General features: G+C 38.2%; 1 protein-coding gene across 5 annotated transcripts in view; it reads left to right on the forward strand.

Moving 5' to 3' along the window:
• Positions 1–16,811, forward strand: part of ADD3 (adducin 3) — a 103,691-nt gene that overhangs the window by 13,222 nt on the left and 73,658 nt on the right. Inside the window, exon 1 of one of the 5 annotated variants that reach the window (XM_055801425.1) lies at positions 7,661–7,679. The exons of the other annotated variants lie outside the window; for them this stretch is intronic. The gene's annotated coding sequence lies outside the window, so the exon portion shown is untranslated. Of the gene's footprint in view, positions 1–7,660; positions 7,680–16,811 lie in introns of those variants that run through there. 5 annotated transcript variants of the gene reach the window in all.

Raw genomic sequence — 16,811 nt, forward strand, 5'->3', positions numbered from 1 at the left:
ATTCTTATGTCCTTCCTACCCATGTTAGAAGCCTCTCTCTGGTAAAAATGAAAGCCCTTACAGTTACTAATAATCTGGCAATTCAGAAGATGAAAACTGGTTGCCTCATGGAGCAAAAAGTTTGAGATTAGCACTTGCAGTGTATTGGCACTGTTCATTACAGTCAAATTAACATGGCATTTTTAGTAGTCTTTTTTTTTTTAACTATAATATGCATGTGGATTCTGCTTGATGAGAAAAGAAAGCTGACAGAACGGGTAAAACTACATATTGCCCCAAGGATAAACTTTTGGAAATATTTCTGTGGATTACAGCAATGGGTATTACATAAGAAAGAAAAAAGTTTGCCCTGAAGTACCTAAATTATTAAGGCATTTGTAAAAGTAGGATTTGTCTGTCCAGAAACTTATTGCAATGTCCATTTCTGACCAGAGGCGAGGTGAGTATGGCTGAGTTGTAAAATCATAGTCATCTACAGGAGCCTGTGGATTTTGAGGGTTGCAAGGTTGTGTAACTCGGTGTGAAAAACATGAAAGATTACAGTCGACAACTTCAAATTATTTATTTATCTTGCAGCTGTGTGAAATTAAGTTTCTTGAGAGGTCTGAGTGACTGTATTTAATGTAAGAGGATCTGATCTTCTAGTTGTTTGCTCTTTGTGGTAAACTGAATTGGCATAGACTTGACCAAAATTGTGCAACTGTGCCACTTCTAGAGTGCTCTCTTTAGTGTATTTTAGTATAGATCAGGTGGGTTATAAAAGCAGAAAAGTAGAACTAACTTGGTTGTGAGATACAGTGATTTCCTTGTAGCATCTCCTGGGGTGGCGGTGGGGGGATTTGTTATGGACTCGGTTCCACAGCTACTGAGACTTTCTTTTGAGCCACAACATCTTTCTTTGGCTTGGTCCATAAGGAAGTGGAAAGGCAGGAGGTATTCACACTGCTCAGCTCAGCCAGCTGAGGCTTTCCCTTTAATCACATTCCTGCTTTGAATTGCTTTTTGGAGAAATCTCTGTGGATGCCGGAAGCCTTAAAACAAGGCAAACTCAGCTCAGGCTTGACTGGCTAATTAAGGTGCCCCAGTCGAGTAGGGAATAGTACACTTAGGTTATTATTCCTGCATACAAATTCTTTGTGTGGTGGGGCCTGGATCTGTGGGTCCTCTCAACTCCATGCCAATAACATCCAGATAAAAATTCTGTGGTTCTCAGCTCATTATTTGATTGCTGTCATAGTGAAATATCACGTCTGCCTATCGGCTTAACTTCAGGAAGGACTCGGGCTGCAAGATGATGATGATGATGATTATTATTATTATTACCTTTTAATACAAGCTGTGTAAATGCTGCAGTATGTTATCTTTCTCCTTGAAATGTATTTTATCCCATACTGATGTGACAGCTGCTGATGTTCACCCTTTCTGGGGACAGTGAAACCCTTTATGTGAAATAGTTGGCACCTACCAAATGAATGAAAGTTTTGCCATAGATTTATTAATGTGTCTGGAAACCACCTGTACGTTTTGGGTTCTCAAGCAGTTCAATTTGTCTTCCTTATTAAGAAAACAAACAAATGCACACACAACCTCGTTTGTTTCTCCTATCTCCCATACATAGGTAGGCTTCAGAATGAGTCGAATAAAAGAAACCCCTATTTGAGAATATTTTGATATTTGAAGAAAAAGCTTTGCTAGCAAGGCTTTTGTTACAAATAGTAGGTAAGTGCACCTACCCAGCAGGCCTATTCTTTTTAATTGAGGCTATAGCAATTGAATTTTAGAAGTAATTTTTAGGTACTGTGTAGCTAGACTGTATGTGGGCAGAGCTGCCCACCTGCATCGCCCACCCTGACTGAAACACCTGGAAACACTTGGGTGAGAGCATAGCTGAGCCTCGACACTCGGACGCTCCAGCAGCCTCTCTTGCTGAAATAACCTTTCCCTCATGGAGCAGAAACAAGTGCTTTGCTTGCCAAGGCACAGATTGCCTTGTTTGTCCATCCTCACCAAAGTTTCCTTTCTGAGCAAGCAGTTAAGTCTAACTGCACCTCAAATCAATCTGATTCCACCACTAAAGACAGTGTTTATACAACTATATTTGTATATATATATTTAATCCTGTTGAAAATTATGCTTAATTCAGATGTGACAGGTGTTTAAAGTTCCTGTTAAAGGTTGCTTGGAACATTTTAAACAGTGAAAAAATCTAGTAGTCTGATCTTCCTGACTTCAGAAGCAAATACAGTTATGTGTCTGATTAGAAACTGGCTAGTTGTGAGAGGATTTTAAAATTGAAACTCTCTTCACATCACCTGACACTAGGTGAAATAGGACTTTTCCCTGTTTTGATTTTTATTCTTCAACTTTTCCATCATTTCGTATGACCTTTTTAACACCTTGCTTGGAAAAGATAATCTAGATTAATCAAATACCCGAGCTTTACCAATAAATGTAGGTGCTCATAAGTGGTGATGTACTCTTTCAGAGTTATTTAGTTTTATTTTTCAAAGGTTTCATCAAAGGAGAATTTGGGGAAGGGGATTGTTTTCTTTCAACTGTTGATTTTAAGTGATGTCACTGTTAGTTACCTAACCTAGTTTCAAGATTTTAGTTCCTTTGATAAAAACATTAACAAGGCAATAACCTCGGCAACCATGAACCATTTTGGGGTTTAGTTTTATTTCATATGAGCATGAATGGAGAGTGATAGTAAAATGATTGCATATATAGAGATAATTTTTCTTAAACATTGGATTCTCTATTCATATAACTATGAACTTGTCTAATCTTCAGTTTCCCGAGTCCTGTGAGCAGAGTTGTAGTAACTGGTTTTGTTCTCTGAAAATCAAATTCCAAGGTCAGGTACAGGCCCAGGTAAGCATTGTTTGTAGTAAAGAAGCTCAGTCTAGACTTAGTTCTAACCTGCAATGTTGCCTTTTCACAGCTGGTATAGCAATGAGCCGCTACAAAGCAGCGTTTCCTCAGTAACATACATGTTCAGCTTTTCTTTGATAAGGGTATGCTTGAATTACTTTCATGGTGGATGTGTGAAAGGGGAGGGTGTAAACTTTTTTAGTTCTAGGAAACATTTTTTGTGAGTTAAGAGGCTTAGAGAAAATATAGAAGACGAGTGAAATGATTAGACATAGAGAATTTTTCCCTAAACATTGGGTTCAAGATGTAGGCCACATCTGTAATCATGTTTTTAGAAATGAGTCCGTATTAAATCGATTCTCTGCCAACAGCATCTGGTTACACTTTATGTATGTGTTTTCTTTCATAAAGAAAGCAAATCATATGACATAAACCCAGTCAGATAAAAATTATTGTTTATAATACTTTGTTTATTTATATAGCACCACAAGATGAAATACGACTTCATCTGAAAAACCTTCCAACAGATTACAAAGGTGAGCAGATGACATCTGTGTTTCCAGATGGCCAGTCCGCGTTACTGTGTAGTGTGGTTAATAAGCCCTGCTTAAAGGGATATAAAATGAATAGCTGAATTGCTAATTGAATGGTGGCTAATAATTCCAGGCGGCCTTCATTGGTAGTGTCCCACATCTTGTAATGGCCCTGCAACGCTGGTAGTACTGAAGCTTTGCATGGGGTTAGAAAGAGCAGTACTGCACAGCGACAAACCTTCACGGACATGGTGCTTTTTAAGACTGGTAGCAAACACCTGGTACTATAGGTCATAGCTCACTGCTATGAGTAAAATTTGAGAGTAATTATTTGCTTTTAATAAAATAAGCTGCACACCAGTTGTTCACGTGAATTGTTCAGACCAATTTCAGCAGGTTGATCGTAGTTATGCTCTTGCAAGTGACTGCTTTTGCTTACAAAACAAGCTGTCTGTGGGGCTTGTGAAGAAGTCCAGCCTGGATTCGTCTTTTGGGTTCAACTTGGGAAACAGCTGAAAGATAAGAATTGGAAATGCCTTGTGAACATCAGAGGCATGATTTCCTGTAATAAAGAGAGTATCAGGCTGTGATTCCCTCAGAGCAGGGGGAGCTACACAGTGGGGTTTCAGCTGTTGTAATCCTGAACAACATATCTCTTCAGCATGTGCCTGCCCTATTTAAAGGTGTCAGCCGTGTCTTTCCCACATGAAAGTTGGGCCACCTGCAGCTGTGGAAAACACCCTCTAGATGAAACAGTACAGTTGAAACTGTACTCCTCCATTCTGAGATATCTGGAATGATCGGTTTCCATGTAGGCCAGCAGACAGTTATTTCAGAAATTGCTTCTTGTGTCAAAATCTCAATGGGCAATTTTATGCCCTGCAAGGCCTTGTGTGTTAGTGACCGACATACTGGGGAGGGAGGCAAATGTCATTTACGTCTAGGGTTTATTTCTTTCCTTAACAGGCTCTGATCAAATGTTCACAAGGAAAGGACTTTTTGACAATTTGTACTTGGATTTAAATATCCTTGTGTGGTTAAATGGTCTCTTCTGAGATCCAGGGTGTCTTTCATCTTTAATTTTTTTTAATTGATTATTAATACATTGAAGTTGCTTAGAATAGGCAGTATTCAACAAGTAATACTTTCTTTGACTTGTCAAATGTTAACTCATTAGCTCATCTGTTAGCAGCATAACTTTTTTTTTATTTAGTCCTGAGAATGGCAGTGATTTATAATAGATCTTTGTTGCAATACCAGAGCAAAACAGGAATTTAAATACTGTGGCTGTTTCACCTTTTAAAATTAGGCATCCTAATTAATAAAGCTAAACATGACTTAAGTGATTAATGTAATTAGCAGAATACCTATTACCTTTTTAGTTGCTAGGCTAAAAGGTTTTTAGCTCAGTACAAGTTTTCGCTGTGCATGATGACCCTTTAAAGGCTTTTGGGACTCTATCCAGCTGGCAGCTTGGCATTGCTGAACAGATGTGGCTGGTCTCTGGAGGGGTGATCTGTACTGCTAGCTTTATTAATTCCTGACATTCATATTGATCTGTGGGTCCAAACAAAAGTAAAGAATCTCATGTGGAAGTGGCATAATGTGCAAGTTCCTGTCGGTGTCTTCCTGATATGTTCAGGATATATTTTGGTAGGTCTAATATTACTCTTAGCAGCTCTTACTTGTTGTTCGTACATACACATGTTTTACTGTTTCTTGGCTTCATGTTCTGTTCTTGGTGATTCATAGAACATCAAAATGCACAGAAACCATGTTCTCAGCACTTTGGAAGACCTCACTAGATAATTCTGAACGCTGGTTGTTCACGGGAAGCAAGTGGGCGTGCTGGAGGAGCATTCAGGTTTCCTGAAAGTGCTCATGATTACTGAGGAACTGTTTTGCAGCTCTCTTCTCAGAAGAGAGTTCTTCACTTCTTTCAAATATTATTCAATGATTAAAACTTTGAGGTTGGGAGGAAGTACATTTTCCTGTACTAAGGACAGACAGTGTTGAAAAAAAGCAATTGAAAATCTGTGCTGATGGACTGGAATTTAATTTCTCCTGGAATCTAATTTATATCTGCAAAAAGCAAGCCATAGTAAATTGGGATTAGTATGACAATAAATTTAAAGCAGAAGTGATGGATTTTTTTTAAATTTTATTTTTTATTCTAAGGAACATTATAGTCAGATGTTCTGTGTATGGGAAGGTCTTGTGGACCACCCATTAATGTATTATTATCAAAGTACTAAGCTGAAGATGGTTGGGGTTTTTTAAATGCTTATCAAATTTAAGAGGAAATTTGAAATGGTTCAGGAGTTTATGAATAAGAACAGTATGACCAGAAGTTGGCATGTTGGAGACACTGATCACAGGCAGTTGCAGACAGTGCTCTGAAGGTTAGCAGTGTAGGATGCCAGTGGGCTATTAATTTCGCTTTTCAAACACTCTGGCACAAAACCCGTGCTAATTACTGCAACAAAGGTGCTGCACTAATGCATATTGCTGACCTCATCCCAAGAAATGTACAGCACTAGTCAATTTCTGAAACAATTTGGGGAAAATATTTAAGTACTTACCCACAAAAACATCCCAAACATCTGTTTTCAGTATGTTGAAGTCTTTTAAAAACAAAAATAAAAATCCTGAACTGTAATTATAATAGCTGATGGTTCATACCTTTCCAATCCTTGGTCTCTGAGGGTGTGTTTTGATAATTTCGTCAAGGAAAGCATTTGCCTGATCAGAAGGCGGATTCAGATTGAGACCACCCAATAGTCAGTGAATAGCAGCGATGGCAATATGTATGTTTTCATTTAGCATAAACATTTTGAACTTAATGACTTCCTCTTTCTAAGGATGAGAATAATCTTGCTTGAAAAAGGAGGAGGGGGGATGGTAAAACAGGAAAAGAGAAACATAACTGCACTTTGCTAGTAAGCCTGTAGGTTGATGCAATCTCAGGAGAAACTTCATGAGATGTTATGTATTACAACTTGCAATTTTAAGGTGTTCATCAAGCAGTTACAGTTGTTTTGATACAAAGACGTGTATTTTGCTGAACAGAAATAGAGCAAGCAACAAAAGCTTGTTGAATGTAACAGCAAATGAGGAAGGAGCAGATAGCTGTGTATACAGTGAGAGGTGAATATGAATGGTGTGTTAAGTGATGTCTTGATTTCCAAACCCAATCTGAATAGGCAAATGTTACTATAAAAAAGTAAATAAAAGAACCTTAGGTAAAACCTCGATATAAGACTTGAATCATTAAAACATTCAACAGTTGTACTCAAATTGAAGATACAAATTCTATCCTAGCTTTGCTCTCTTTCTAACTGCATTTGATGCACAAGTTCTTAATGTGGAAGTGTTGTAGAAACAGCATATAAAAGTGACTATTTTTTCTTGAGTTTAGCAGTTTTAGCAGTGGAAGCAAATGAGTTGCAAAGATAGTAGGGGCTTGTGTAAATCTACTGAAGTGCACATGCTCAGGAAATCTTATGCTTCTGCAGTACTATTTTATTTTAAACCGGGACTTGTATTAATTCTGCTGATCTTTGATATATATCTTATGCAGTCTTGAATCACCACTTTTTGTAGCACTCTGTTTGATCAGTATATGTTTCTTCTCATTTTTTAAAGAAATTTTTTTGAAGGCATTGAAGTGTGTACAATAAATGTCCTTAGCCAAAGCTGAGGATGTTTGAAAGGCAACTACTGAGAGGTGAGGAGGAAGATGGCATGGTTTGATTTAGCTTTGCAAGACCTGGGAAGGGGGAATTGAGACCAAATGACGTCTCCTCCTTCCATTCTTGAGGGAGGAACATATAAAACTAAATAGCATCCTTTTTGCATAGCAATAATACACACTAGTACTATTCTAACTGTGCACTTGAGTATCGTTCAACTTACAGTTTTGAAAGAGGAAAAATAATCTCCTCCCAAAAGGGCTTTGATAGAAGTGTGCTGGAGGAGCCTGCGGAAGTGAGTCAGTTTGATGAAGTTGCAAATAATGTTCCATATCAACTGAGAAAAAAGAAAACAAGCCTTGATTTCTGGGGGGGAAAGAAAGGTTAATCTTATACGCTGATAACTTCTATTTTTGAGAAATCTTGACCTTGGTATTGTGAAATGAAGTTCTCTTCCAGAGTCGGAATGTAAGAATTTTGCTTTTTCTTTCGGTGGCAAAATAAGTTAAAATAATTGAGCAATCTTCTGAAGCTTTGCGTGGTCCAGGCATTAATCAATATAGGTATTTGTCTTCTGAATGTAAGTAAATTTGAGTTTTGTTCTTGTTTGCATCTTCTGTAAACTGACTGTAACACTTGTGTATAGTTTTAATGGTCCTGGGTGGTTTTTTTCTTTTCCCCTTTGGAAAACTGGAATCCCTATCGTGAATGACAAATAAGGATTTCATCAGTAAACTTTGTTATAGCTATTGCAGCAATATCTGACAGGATCTGTCTTTGTCTCAATGTGGTGATCCAACCAGGCGAAAATGTGCAGCAGCAGTACTTTCATTGGACTGACCCCTAAATCTATTCCAGCTGTGTCTTTAAGAAGTTGTGCATTTATTTTCCTTTATTGATATTTTTATAGAATTTCTTCATACCTTAAAACTAGTATAATCTCAACGTGAAATTTAGTATCTTGTGTTTTACATGTAAGTAGCAAAAGGTCTTAGGAAGCAAAGCCTGGGGGGGAAGCGAAAACTGCTGTGCCATACAGCAGATAGACATTCTTGTTGCATTTATATCTGATGTAGTGGCTACACAATGACAGTAGCTGAAATTCTTAATTTGTGCTTTTCCAACTGATAGCCTAAAGTTCTTGAGTTGTAGGACTGTTTCATTAAAAACCTAATCTCCCCTTAATAACATTGTCTTGAAATGTGTTTTAACACATACTGGAATTTGGCTTTATGGCACGGACAGTGGGTATAAGGAATTTCTCTAGTACCAGGCATGAAGAGGATGGCAATCGTTCCTGCTGCTTCCCTAGCATGTCTAACCTGGGCCTTCTCATCTACTTCTACCTGTTCAGTTTTGTCCCTTCCTTTCATGTCTCTCAATGCCTGCATGATTTGCTTGCTGTGTTGGAAAGACATAGTTTGAAATGAAGAAAATCCTACCTGCTAAACATGTCTGGAGTGAGTCTTGGGGACTTATTTTCATGACAGGTGTTAGTTACCCACAGCAAGTATGCCTTTCTTCCTTTCTTGGAAGTGGTGAGTGCCCCTCAGCACAGGAATTTTTGAGTACAGCCTTTCTATATGGTCATTTTGAATATATAAGCAATCATGCTTTGCTTGAATGACAATAATGGAGTAAACAAAGTATTGTTGCTTCTAGTGTTTTTAGCAAGTCTGGAAGCAGCAGTGTTCTTCTGTTAGGGGCAATATGATTATTCACCTATATTGGAATATGTTACAGGGTATGTTTTGTAAGGAAAGGCTTTGAAACTTGTCAGGAAGAAAAGTTAAAAATATATATAACCCACTGAATACAGAATGGTATCTTAAACACAAGTGTGTTCTTGCCAAACATGAAATAGTTATTTGATGTTTCCACATTGTGTTTACAGCTAAAACCATCATTCTGATTTGCATTGAGTGATGCATGTGACAGGCTGTTATCTGGATTATTCAATGTGTATAACTAGACGTTTATTTTTTCCCTTTCAGAGTATCTGTGCAGGGGTTTAATAATTGAAGTAATAATGATCTGTGCACTTTCATACAGCATTTGCATAATTAATTTGGGAGGTTGGTCAGAAGGATTTATTTTGAAGCTTTCGTGCCTAAAATAGATTCCGCTGATTTATAGATAGAGATGGGTATTGATGTGCTTTCTGCAGTGAAATAGTATCCTGGCCTGGTGGCAATGTATTGGGGGGTTCAGCCCTGGGCTGTATCTCTGGACTGCTGCCCTTCAGGCAAAGACTTTGGGAAGTAGGTTTTTAACACTGATTTTTTTGAGGTGCATTGGCATTTTCCTTCTGAAAAGTAGACAGCAGTGCAAAAAGAATTGTCCCTGCCCAAACCAACACAGGACTATGCAAACTGGGGAGTGTTCTCTTTAGAGTTAAATTAGCCTCACTTGAACACCCATATTGAAACTGCTTTAGGAAAACTTTATTTTCAATTCACAGTCCAGTTTTTATTGAACATAAAGGAAAACTGGATTTATTTTGAAATGTGAATTTAAGATAACTTTTTTCTTTAAAATTGCATATATACCCAGAGAGAAACTGTCTTGCTGTGTCGTGAGGATGATGGATAATGCAACTTGTTTTGCTTGCAGACACATACACACGTGCAACCTCCATTGCTAAGCAGTGGGTTATGTGACTGGTTGCTAGAAGGAATGTTTCATTTCAGAGTTTCAGAAGTGCACCGTGTACCTCTGAAGTTTTAAATTCTCCAAAGAATTCTGATTATTTTGGCCTGGAGGACCTAACTGTGTGGAGTTACCTGATGTAGCTGTCCTTGGGTCTGACTGCATCCTGAATGCAATCTTTGCACATAGGGTGCAGCACCAGACGAGGACATCATCTAAAGCAGCCCTGTGCCACCAGCCTGACTGGCAGGGAGGCTTGGGGTGAGCCTCTCCAAAGTCCAGTGCTCATGGTGGCAAGGAAACCTAGTTGGAGTTCATCGTGTGGAAGCTCCTGAAAATCAGCACCCTTTACCTGGTCTGCTTTGAGTTCTTGGAAAGAAGATTCTTGCTGCCTCACTAGTTAAAAATTTGCTTTCCCTCTGAAAGAGATACCACAAGATGTGGGCAGTCAGATTTTCTTTTTAAAAGTCACAGAGGAACTGCGGCATGCATGAACAAGCAGATTATATTAAGTGCCAACTGTATTACAGTTTATTTTTAGTGTTTCTTCCTGCACTGTTGTTGAGAGAGGAAGACTGGTACTGGTGATGAGTGGGTGTGCATCCTCCTCACACCTCTGTGCTCTCCCTCCTTGAATAGATGGGTGTGCTTCACCAGTGAGGTTGCTGGTTAAATTGCTAGTTCAGGATGCTCAAGATTCAATTCCTTAATTGGCTTGGAGGGATTTTGCTTCATGCACCTTCTGCAGCCGATGCTGTGTTTGCTACAGAAGCAGCACAAATGCAGAAATCTTGTTGCCTCGGATTCTCCTTGTTTCCTTAGAAACTAGTCTGATACCATAGAGGCAGACTGAGAATCAAGTCACTTCATGTTCTTTCTATTAGAAACACGTAAAATCAAATTGATGCACACTAAGTGCAAATACATTGGTCCTTCTCTGCAGATTCTTCTTTCCTCAGCAGTGAACCTTTTCTTACTGATCATTTTCCAACATGGGTGCTCTAGAAAACATAGCCTGCTAGGCTGTGATTGCTATTCCTTTGATTAAGTTGCAAGGAGTTGTCATTGCTGAAAGTAAAAGTAGCTTGCGTGAAACATTCAGCTTGTGTCTCAAGAAAAGGAAGTTTATTTGCCTAACTGTGTTTTGTCCATGTCTTCACTTGCAAAAGAAAAAAGTATTACATAGTCTGGGGCAAATTTGAACAGCTTCAAAGCACATAAAGAGGGCAAAATGTCCTTGTTAGTGGGAGGTGTTGCTCAACTGGTAACAAATCTCCTAGGGTTTTGTTCTGATAAATAACTTGGCAATACTTCCCTAAAACAGAGAAGTGTGGCATCTTCACTATGCTTCAGCTAATTTTAATGGAAAACTGTGTTCATTCATACTGATGGTCCTTTGTGGATTTTGGAGGTGAGGAGGGAAAAACTGGGAAGGGATTGTATTGAGTCAGTGTAGAAACTGGCAACTACAAATGCAGGGAAGCAGAATGTTTGGTTTTGTTAATATTGCATTAAGCCCTCATTTCACGGATATGGAAGAGGTAAATGTTGGCAAGGGAAGTGTTTCTGCCCCAGCTTTATCCCTTTAATTATGCTGGTCCAAGGATTTTTGTGGCCACAGAGCTTTATGCAAAATTTTAACTATCTATTTTTCATTATTTTATACATGGTAGTATTTGGGTGAGTCACTTCAGTAGTGACTTCTCACATGGGCATGTTCAATTATGTTTTTAATTCATTGTTACCTCTCGACTGTGTATTTCCTGCTCTAATGAATTTACTGTGGTGGTGGTATGCAGCCTCCTGCACATCTGTAGTTGAACTTCTACTCCTTGATATTCGAGAAGAGTTGCTGAAGAGACCAGAAGATACTTGACATAAACATTAAAAATCATTATGCCTCTGAAGGGTCACTTCTTTGAATTAAATTCAGAGGTTCAACTTGAAAATAAACAACAGCAGGCAGTTTTCTTCAGGCAATCATCCCTGTAGAAAGGTGTTTTTCTTCTAGCATGTGTTTTCTAATTTATGTTGCTGTATAGTTCTACACTGGCATTTTTCCCTTATCACAGGTAGTAAATTAGCTCATTAAACTAAATTAATATTTTAAATTAGTCAGGCATTTGGGTCAAGCATCACAAAGCATCAGGAACCTTCAATTCCTAATTAAAAAGTTAGCATGTCATGCATTGCTCATTGCTTTCATTAATTTTCTTTGTAACAAAGGGGCCAATCTGGCTTTCATTTAAACTTGATGAAGATTTCTGGTGCATGTCAAGTGGAGCAGAGCAAAGCTGAAAAATAGCGTTTAGTCATAAGCTATAGTTCACTACTTTTGATCAAAAACGATAGTGTGCCTTGAAAAATAGGGTTATAAAATGCACTAAAGGGGAAGCATTATACAGCAGCTCAGATAAAACCAAATAAAAGTAGGTGGGGTTTAAGAACATGTGGTCGACAGTAAAAAGCAGTTTGAGGTAGCTGCTTGTCTTCTGCAGTCTGCACCTTTTTGGGAAGTGTTCCTTGGCACGTTTGTATCCATAGTGTTGGTAATGGGGTCACAACACAGATATTTTGATGAAAAGTGGAGGGACAGAGATGCAGCAGTCCTGCACTAGCATGAGCTACCAGGGGGAGGGATACAATCAAAATGGGTACAGCTTCAAAAGTAAACACGTGTCTATGTTCCTCATAAAATTTGTTTCTGATCTTAGTTCTGCAATCATTTTTCATTTGCAAAACTGTTACTTTTACTGTCTAAACAAACACCTCAGCACAATGGCTACTATCCTAATCCATCATACGTGAACTTCTGTGCTGTCCGTAAGGCCTTTTGTGAAGAGAAGGTTAAAACAGAGGGGAAAAATAGTAATTTCTCTTCCCCCCCCCTTTTTTTTTTTTTTTTGGATAATAAAAAGACAATGTTAGAAGATGGTAAATGAAGAAGTTGCGTGACCTCCATAGAACTCACAAGGAAGATTGTGCGAGCTCCCCAGAGGGCACAATAATGTTTTTAAGAAAATAAGAATTTAAAAAATAACTATGCAGACAAGACGGGAAGATAGTAAGGGGATTTTCTTTGTTCATGAGCAAATTTAACTTTCTTCTTAGTAAAGTAAATACAGTCCAGATGCTGGAAAGTACAAGATGCTCCCAGGGGTTAGGGTGGAGGTTGGATGAATTAAGCTTTGTTAGAAGTAAAAAGTGAATAAGTGAGGTACAGAGGGGTTTTTTTTAAAAAAAAAAAGTTGGTTTTTATTCTTTCTCAGGTTTGGGGTCTTCACTGAGCATTTAATGAGAGTCAATAAAGAATACAAAGAGGCAATGTTTCTGTTTATAATATCAGAATAAAGTAGGAAGAATACTGATAATCTGTTGAATGGAGTTCAACCAATGGAGTTGGTCAGTTTGTAAACAAATCACAATCTTCCAAATACAGCTTGTTTCAATAAATAAGTGTTTCGGTACTTCGTAGATGAGGAAAAATATTTAAAGTTCTGTATGTTTATTGTCCATTATTAGTTTTGCAGCAAGACTGGCATCATGAATCTAGCTATGGCTTTATCCATAAATTGATACTGGAAGAAAATAATACCATACAATTGAAGTTTATGTTGTGACACATTGATTATTTGTCATCGGGCACAGAGATTGCTCATGAGAGGTTGTGCTGTGCATCGATGTGACTGGGCTGATTGCCTCAATAACAATTGGGAGTGTGGGGAAAATCCTCTCCAGCCCCTCAAAACTTCAGCTGCAGGGCTTCATTTTTATTTCCATTCTTCTCTTCTTGTTTTTGGGCACAGTATGAAGCAGGTTTGGGCAGTCTCGGAAAGAATGATGGTAACCTTGCTGGAAACCTTCAGAAGTAATGTTGCTGAAGTAGAATGGGAGTAATGCTTCGGCTTCATAGCTGAAAGAGAAAACTGTGCTAGTGCAGGTGTAGAGGTGATGTAGATTTGATGGCTTAGAAATAAACCCAACATAGTAGTAAAGGAAAAGATGAGATTAGAAAGTAATCGGTGGCAGCAGAGGTGGTTGAAGCATCGAGTTATCAAGCATCACTTCTTAGTAAAAACATCCTGAATGGACATTTTTTAGGAGTGAAATGGCAAAGGCAGTTTGCAAAAAAAACATGCCTTGAAATGAAATGTAGTATAGTAACAATAAAATCTAGCACATTCTCATGTGGAAAAAGATGGAAAGATTCCCTGTGAAACTTGCCTTGCTTTTTATCCTTAGGCAGACAACTGTCTCTGTAACAGCACTATAACTGCAAATGTTTAAGTGTGTTTTTCACATGCAAGTCTAATGAAAATGGTGTATCACATACCTGCGTGATGGAGCCCAAGGGAGCAGAGCTCTTGCTCCCCGAAGTGCCCATTCTGTTCTTGAAGCTTTGATGCTGTAGTGAGTGTCTTGGGCAGAGCAAGAGGTGGATGGTCTGCATACAACACCAAGAAGTTGCTTCTGATTGCGGATGAGGTGATTAAAAATGTAAAAATGTTCTCTTGTGGATGTCAGATTGAGAATTTAAAAGGCTAGATAGGTGCAGGGCCATTTCCTAGTGGTAAACTGGTATATTTATGATTTATAGGAGGTTAGACAAAGCAGTGCTTATGGGTAGCTCTCATATCACATGGCAATGGAAAAGGGGGAGCAGGCCAAAGATGAAGTGCTGTAAGTTCAGGGGATGGTGCTGAAAATTGAATGTAGAAGTAGGAGCAAAGTATTAAAGGAGGGAGCTGCAATGAGTGGAGGGTGGGATTTCTTATTTCTTACAACAGTTAACAGTATTGGCATTTCTAGGTGAGTATGCGTTGCTGAGGGTGGGATCCTGCAAACTGCTAGGTAGGATTGGTTGGCATGGATGGTTTCTGGTGAAAAACTGAGAGCAACTTTTAAGAAGTGGAGTGAGTATGTCATTTGAGTAGGTGAAATCTGATGACAGTAATGAGATTGTAGAATAAGCTAATGAGTTGGAGCTGACCCTGAAAGGCTGGTAGAAAATGAGAAAGAGATTTTATCTTGGGGACAAGAAGAAAGCAGGAAACCTGTGCTAACAAAAGGTGAGAAAGGAGTAATGTCGGGCTTTTACATTTCCTTCTCTTTTTAAAAAAGAAATGCAAGATACATTATTCTTTTTATAATTTTCTTCCAGGAGAGATTTAAAATCTGAAGAGTCTGAATACTGGAATATATGTGGAGTGTGGAAAAAAAAACAAAACCCAAACCAAAAAAAAAAAACCCCAAAAAACCTGGAGAGGGAAAAAGATTAGGATGCAAGTTCAGGGGCATTAAACAGCAATAGGAAGATGCTAAGTGGGATTTTTTCTTTACAATTACCCAAACCTTGGACATAGCTTGAAAATCATTTTGCTTAAATGTATTGTGTGTAGCTTTAACATACGCTTTTTCATTTTTCATGATGAAAGTTAAAGGACCACTGTTCACCTCCCCTTGACAGGCTTTTTGAAGCCATGGTTAGTGTTTGTATTTTGTGTGGCTTGAAGTACCTGTCACTGAAAGAGATGCAATATATTAACAAATATGAATGAATACAGCTTGACTAATGCTGATCTCAGTAGGGATTTCATTTTAAGTAGGCAAAGGGAGTAGAAGTATGTAATGCTGAAATTATTTTCCTGATGCCAGTTGGGATGCCTGTTGCAGAACTGTACAGAACGCATCTGGATCCTTAAGGCCATTCAGATGAATTCTGAAACTGCCATTTCCCACTGCTTGGACTGTATTTATATGAAAAATTAATAATGCAGTACTTAAAATACCCCACTTGAAACTACTCTTACAAACTTGCTGAGAAACAGTTAGTAATTAGAGTAGATACCAGACAGCAGCTATATTCTTCACAACACTGGATTGTTGAGCATTGAGCCTTCAGTAGTGGGATTTATCAGATGACAAAAGTAAAATGGAATAACAGGTGTTGTTATAAACTGTAAACCCTATGGTAATAGTGAATGAGCATGTTCATTTTCGTATGTATTTAATTCAGACAGAAGCTGTAATTAAAGCTTTTCAAATATTCTTCAATAGCTTTGATTTGTAACATTTCTCTAAAATTAATCTTTGCTTCCTTAAAAAAAAAAAAAAAGCTTCCACTGATTGTGGTGCCAGTTCAACTTGAATATAAATGTTACATAGACTCTGCTTAGTAGTTTCTTGCCATTCTGAACATGCATCTTGGTGCAACAACTGTAGGAAAAAATAAAAATGAACCGTACATGTTAATGAAAACTAGCAAATCATTTCTTGCATAGCTTGATATTACTATGTTCTAATTGTGGAAATATGTGGTGTGCTCTAACTACTGCCTTGCCTTACAGCCTGCAGAGTCTGGGTAGTTCTCTATAGTATCTTCACTAAGATTAAGATTAAATTGAAAATATTTTGGTGTATGTTTTTCTCTAGGATGCTGATAGGTTTTGAGCAGTCTTCTAAATCTCAGCACAGACTGGCATATCAGCTGATGTGTTTTTTTCTTATCTACTTAAGATAATTGGGAAAATTTTTGCTGTACTATTTGTAATTAAACCAAGCTGCTGCTTTGTATAATTTATGTTTAGATCTTCAGTATCCTCTGAAAAGGAGGGGAGGCTTCATATGTTTGTAACTTTAGAAAAGCAGATTTCTCCAAGACCAAGAGTGTGCTTTGGAAGGTCAGTGCTTTGAGAGTTTTGTGTACATCTCTTAGAAAGAAAAGATAAAGATGCAGTAGTTCAAATAAAGCCTATCTTGAAATGTTTAGCTTCCTGTTCAGTAACTCACAGAATCATAGAACGGTTTGGTTTAGAAGGGACTTTAAAGATAGTCTAGTTCCAACCCCCCTGCCATGGGCAGGGACACCTTCCACTAGATCAGGTTGCCCAAAACCCCATCCAGCCTGGCCTTGAACACTGCCAGGGATGGGGCATCCACAACTTCTCTGGGCAACCTGTTCTATTCTACTGCCTCACCACTCTCACAGTAAAGAATTTCTTCCTAAATACCCAATCGAAATCTACCCCCTTTCAGTTTAAAGGCATTACTCCTTGTCCTGTCT

The sequence above is a fragment of the Falco peregrinus genome, chromosome 1 (genome assembly GCF_023634155.1).
Source record: "Falco peregrinus isolate bFalPer1 chromosome 1, bFalPer1.pri, whole genome shotgun sequence".
NCBI classification, from domain to species: domain Eukaryota; kingdom Metazoa; phylum Chordata; class Aves; order Falconiformes; family Falconidae; genus Falco; species Falco peregrinus.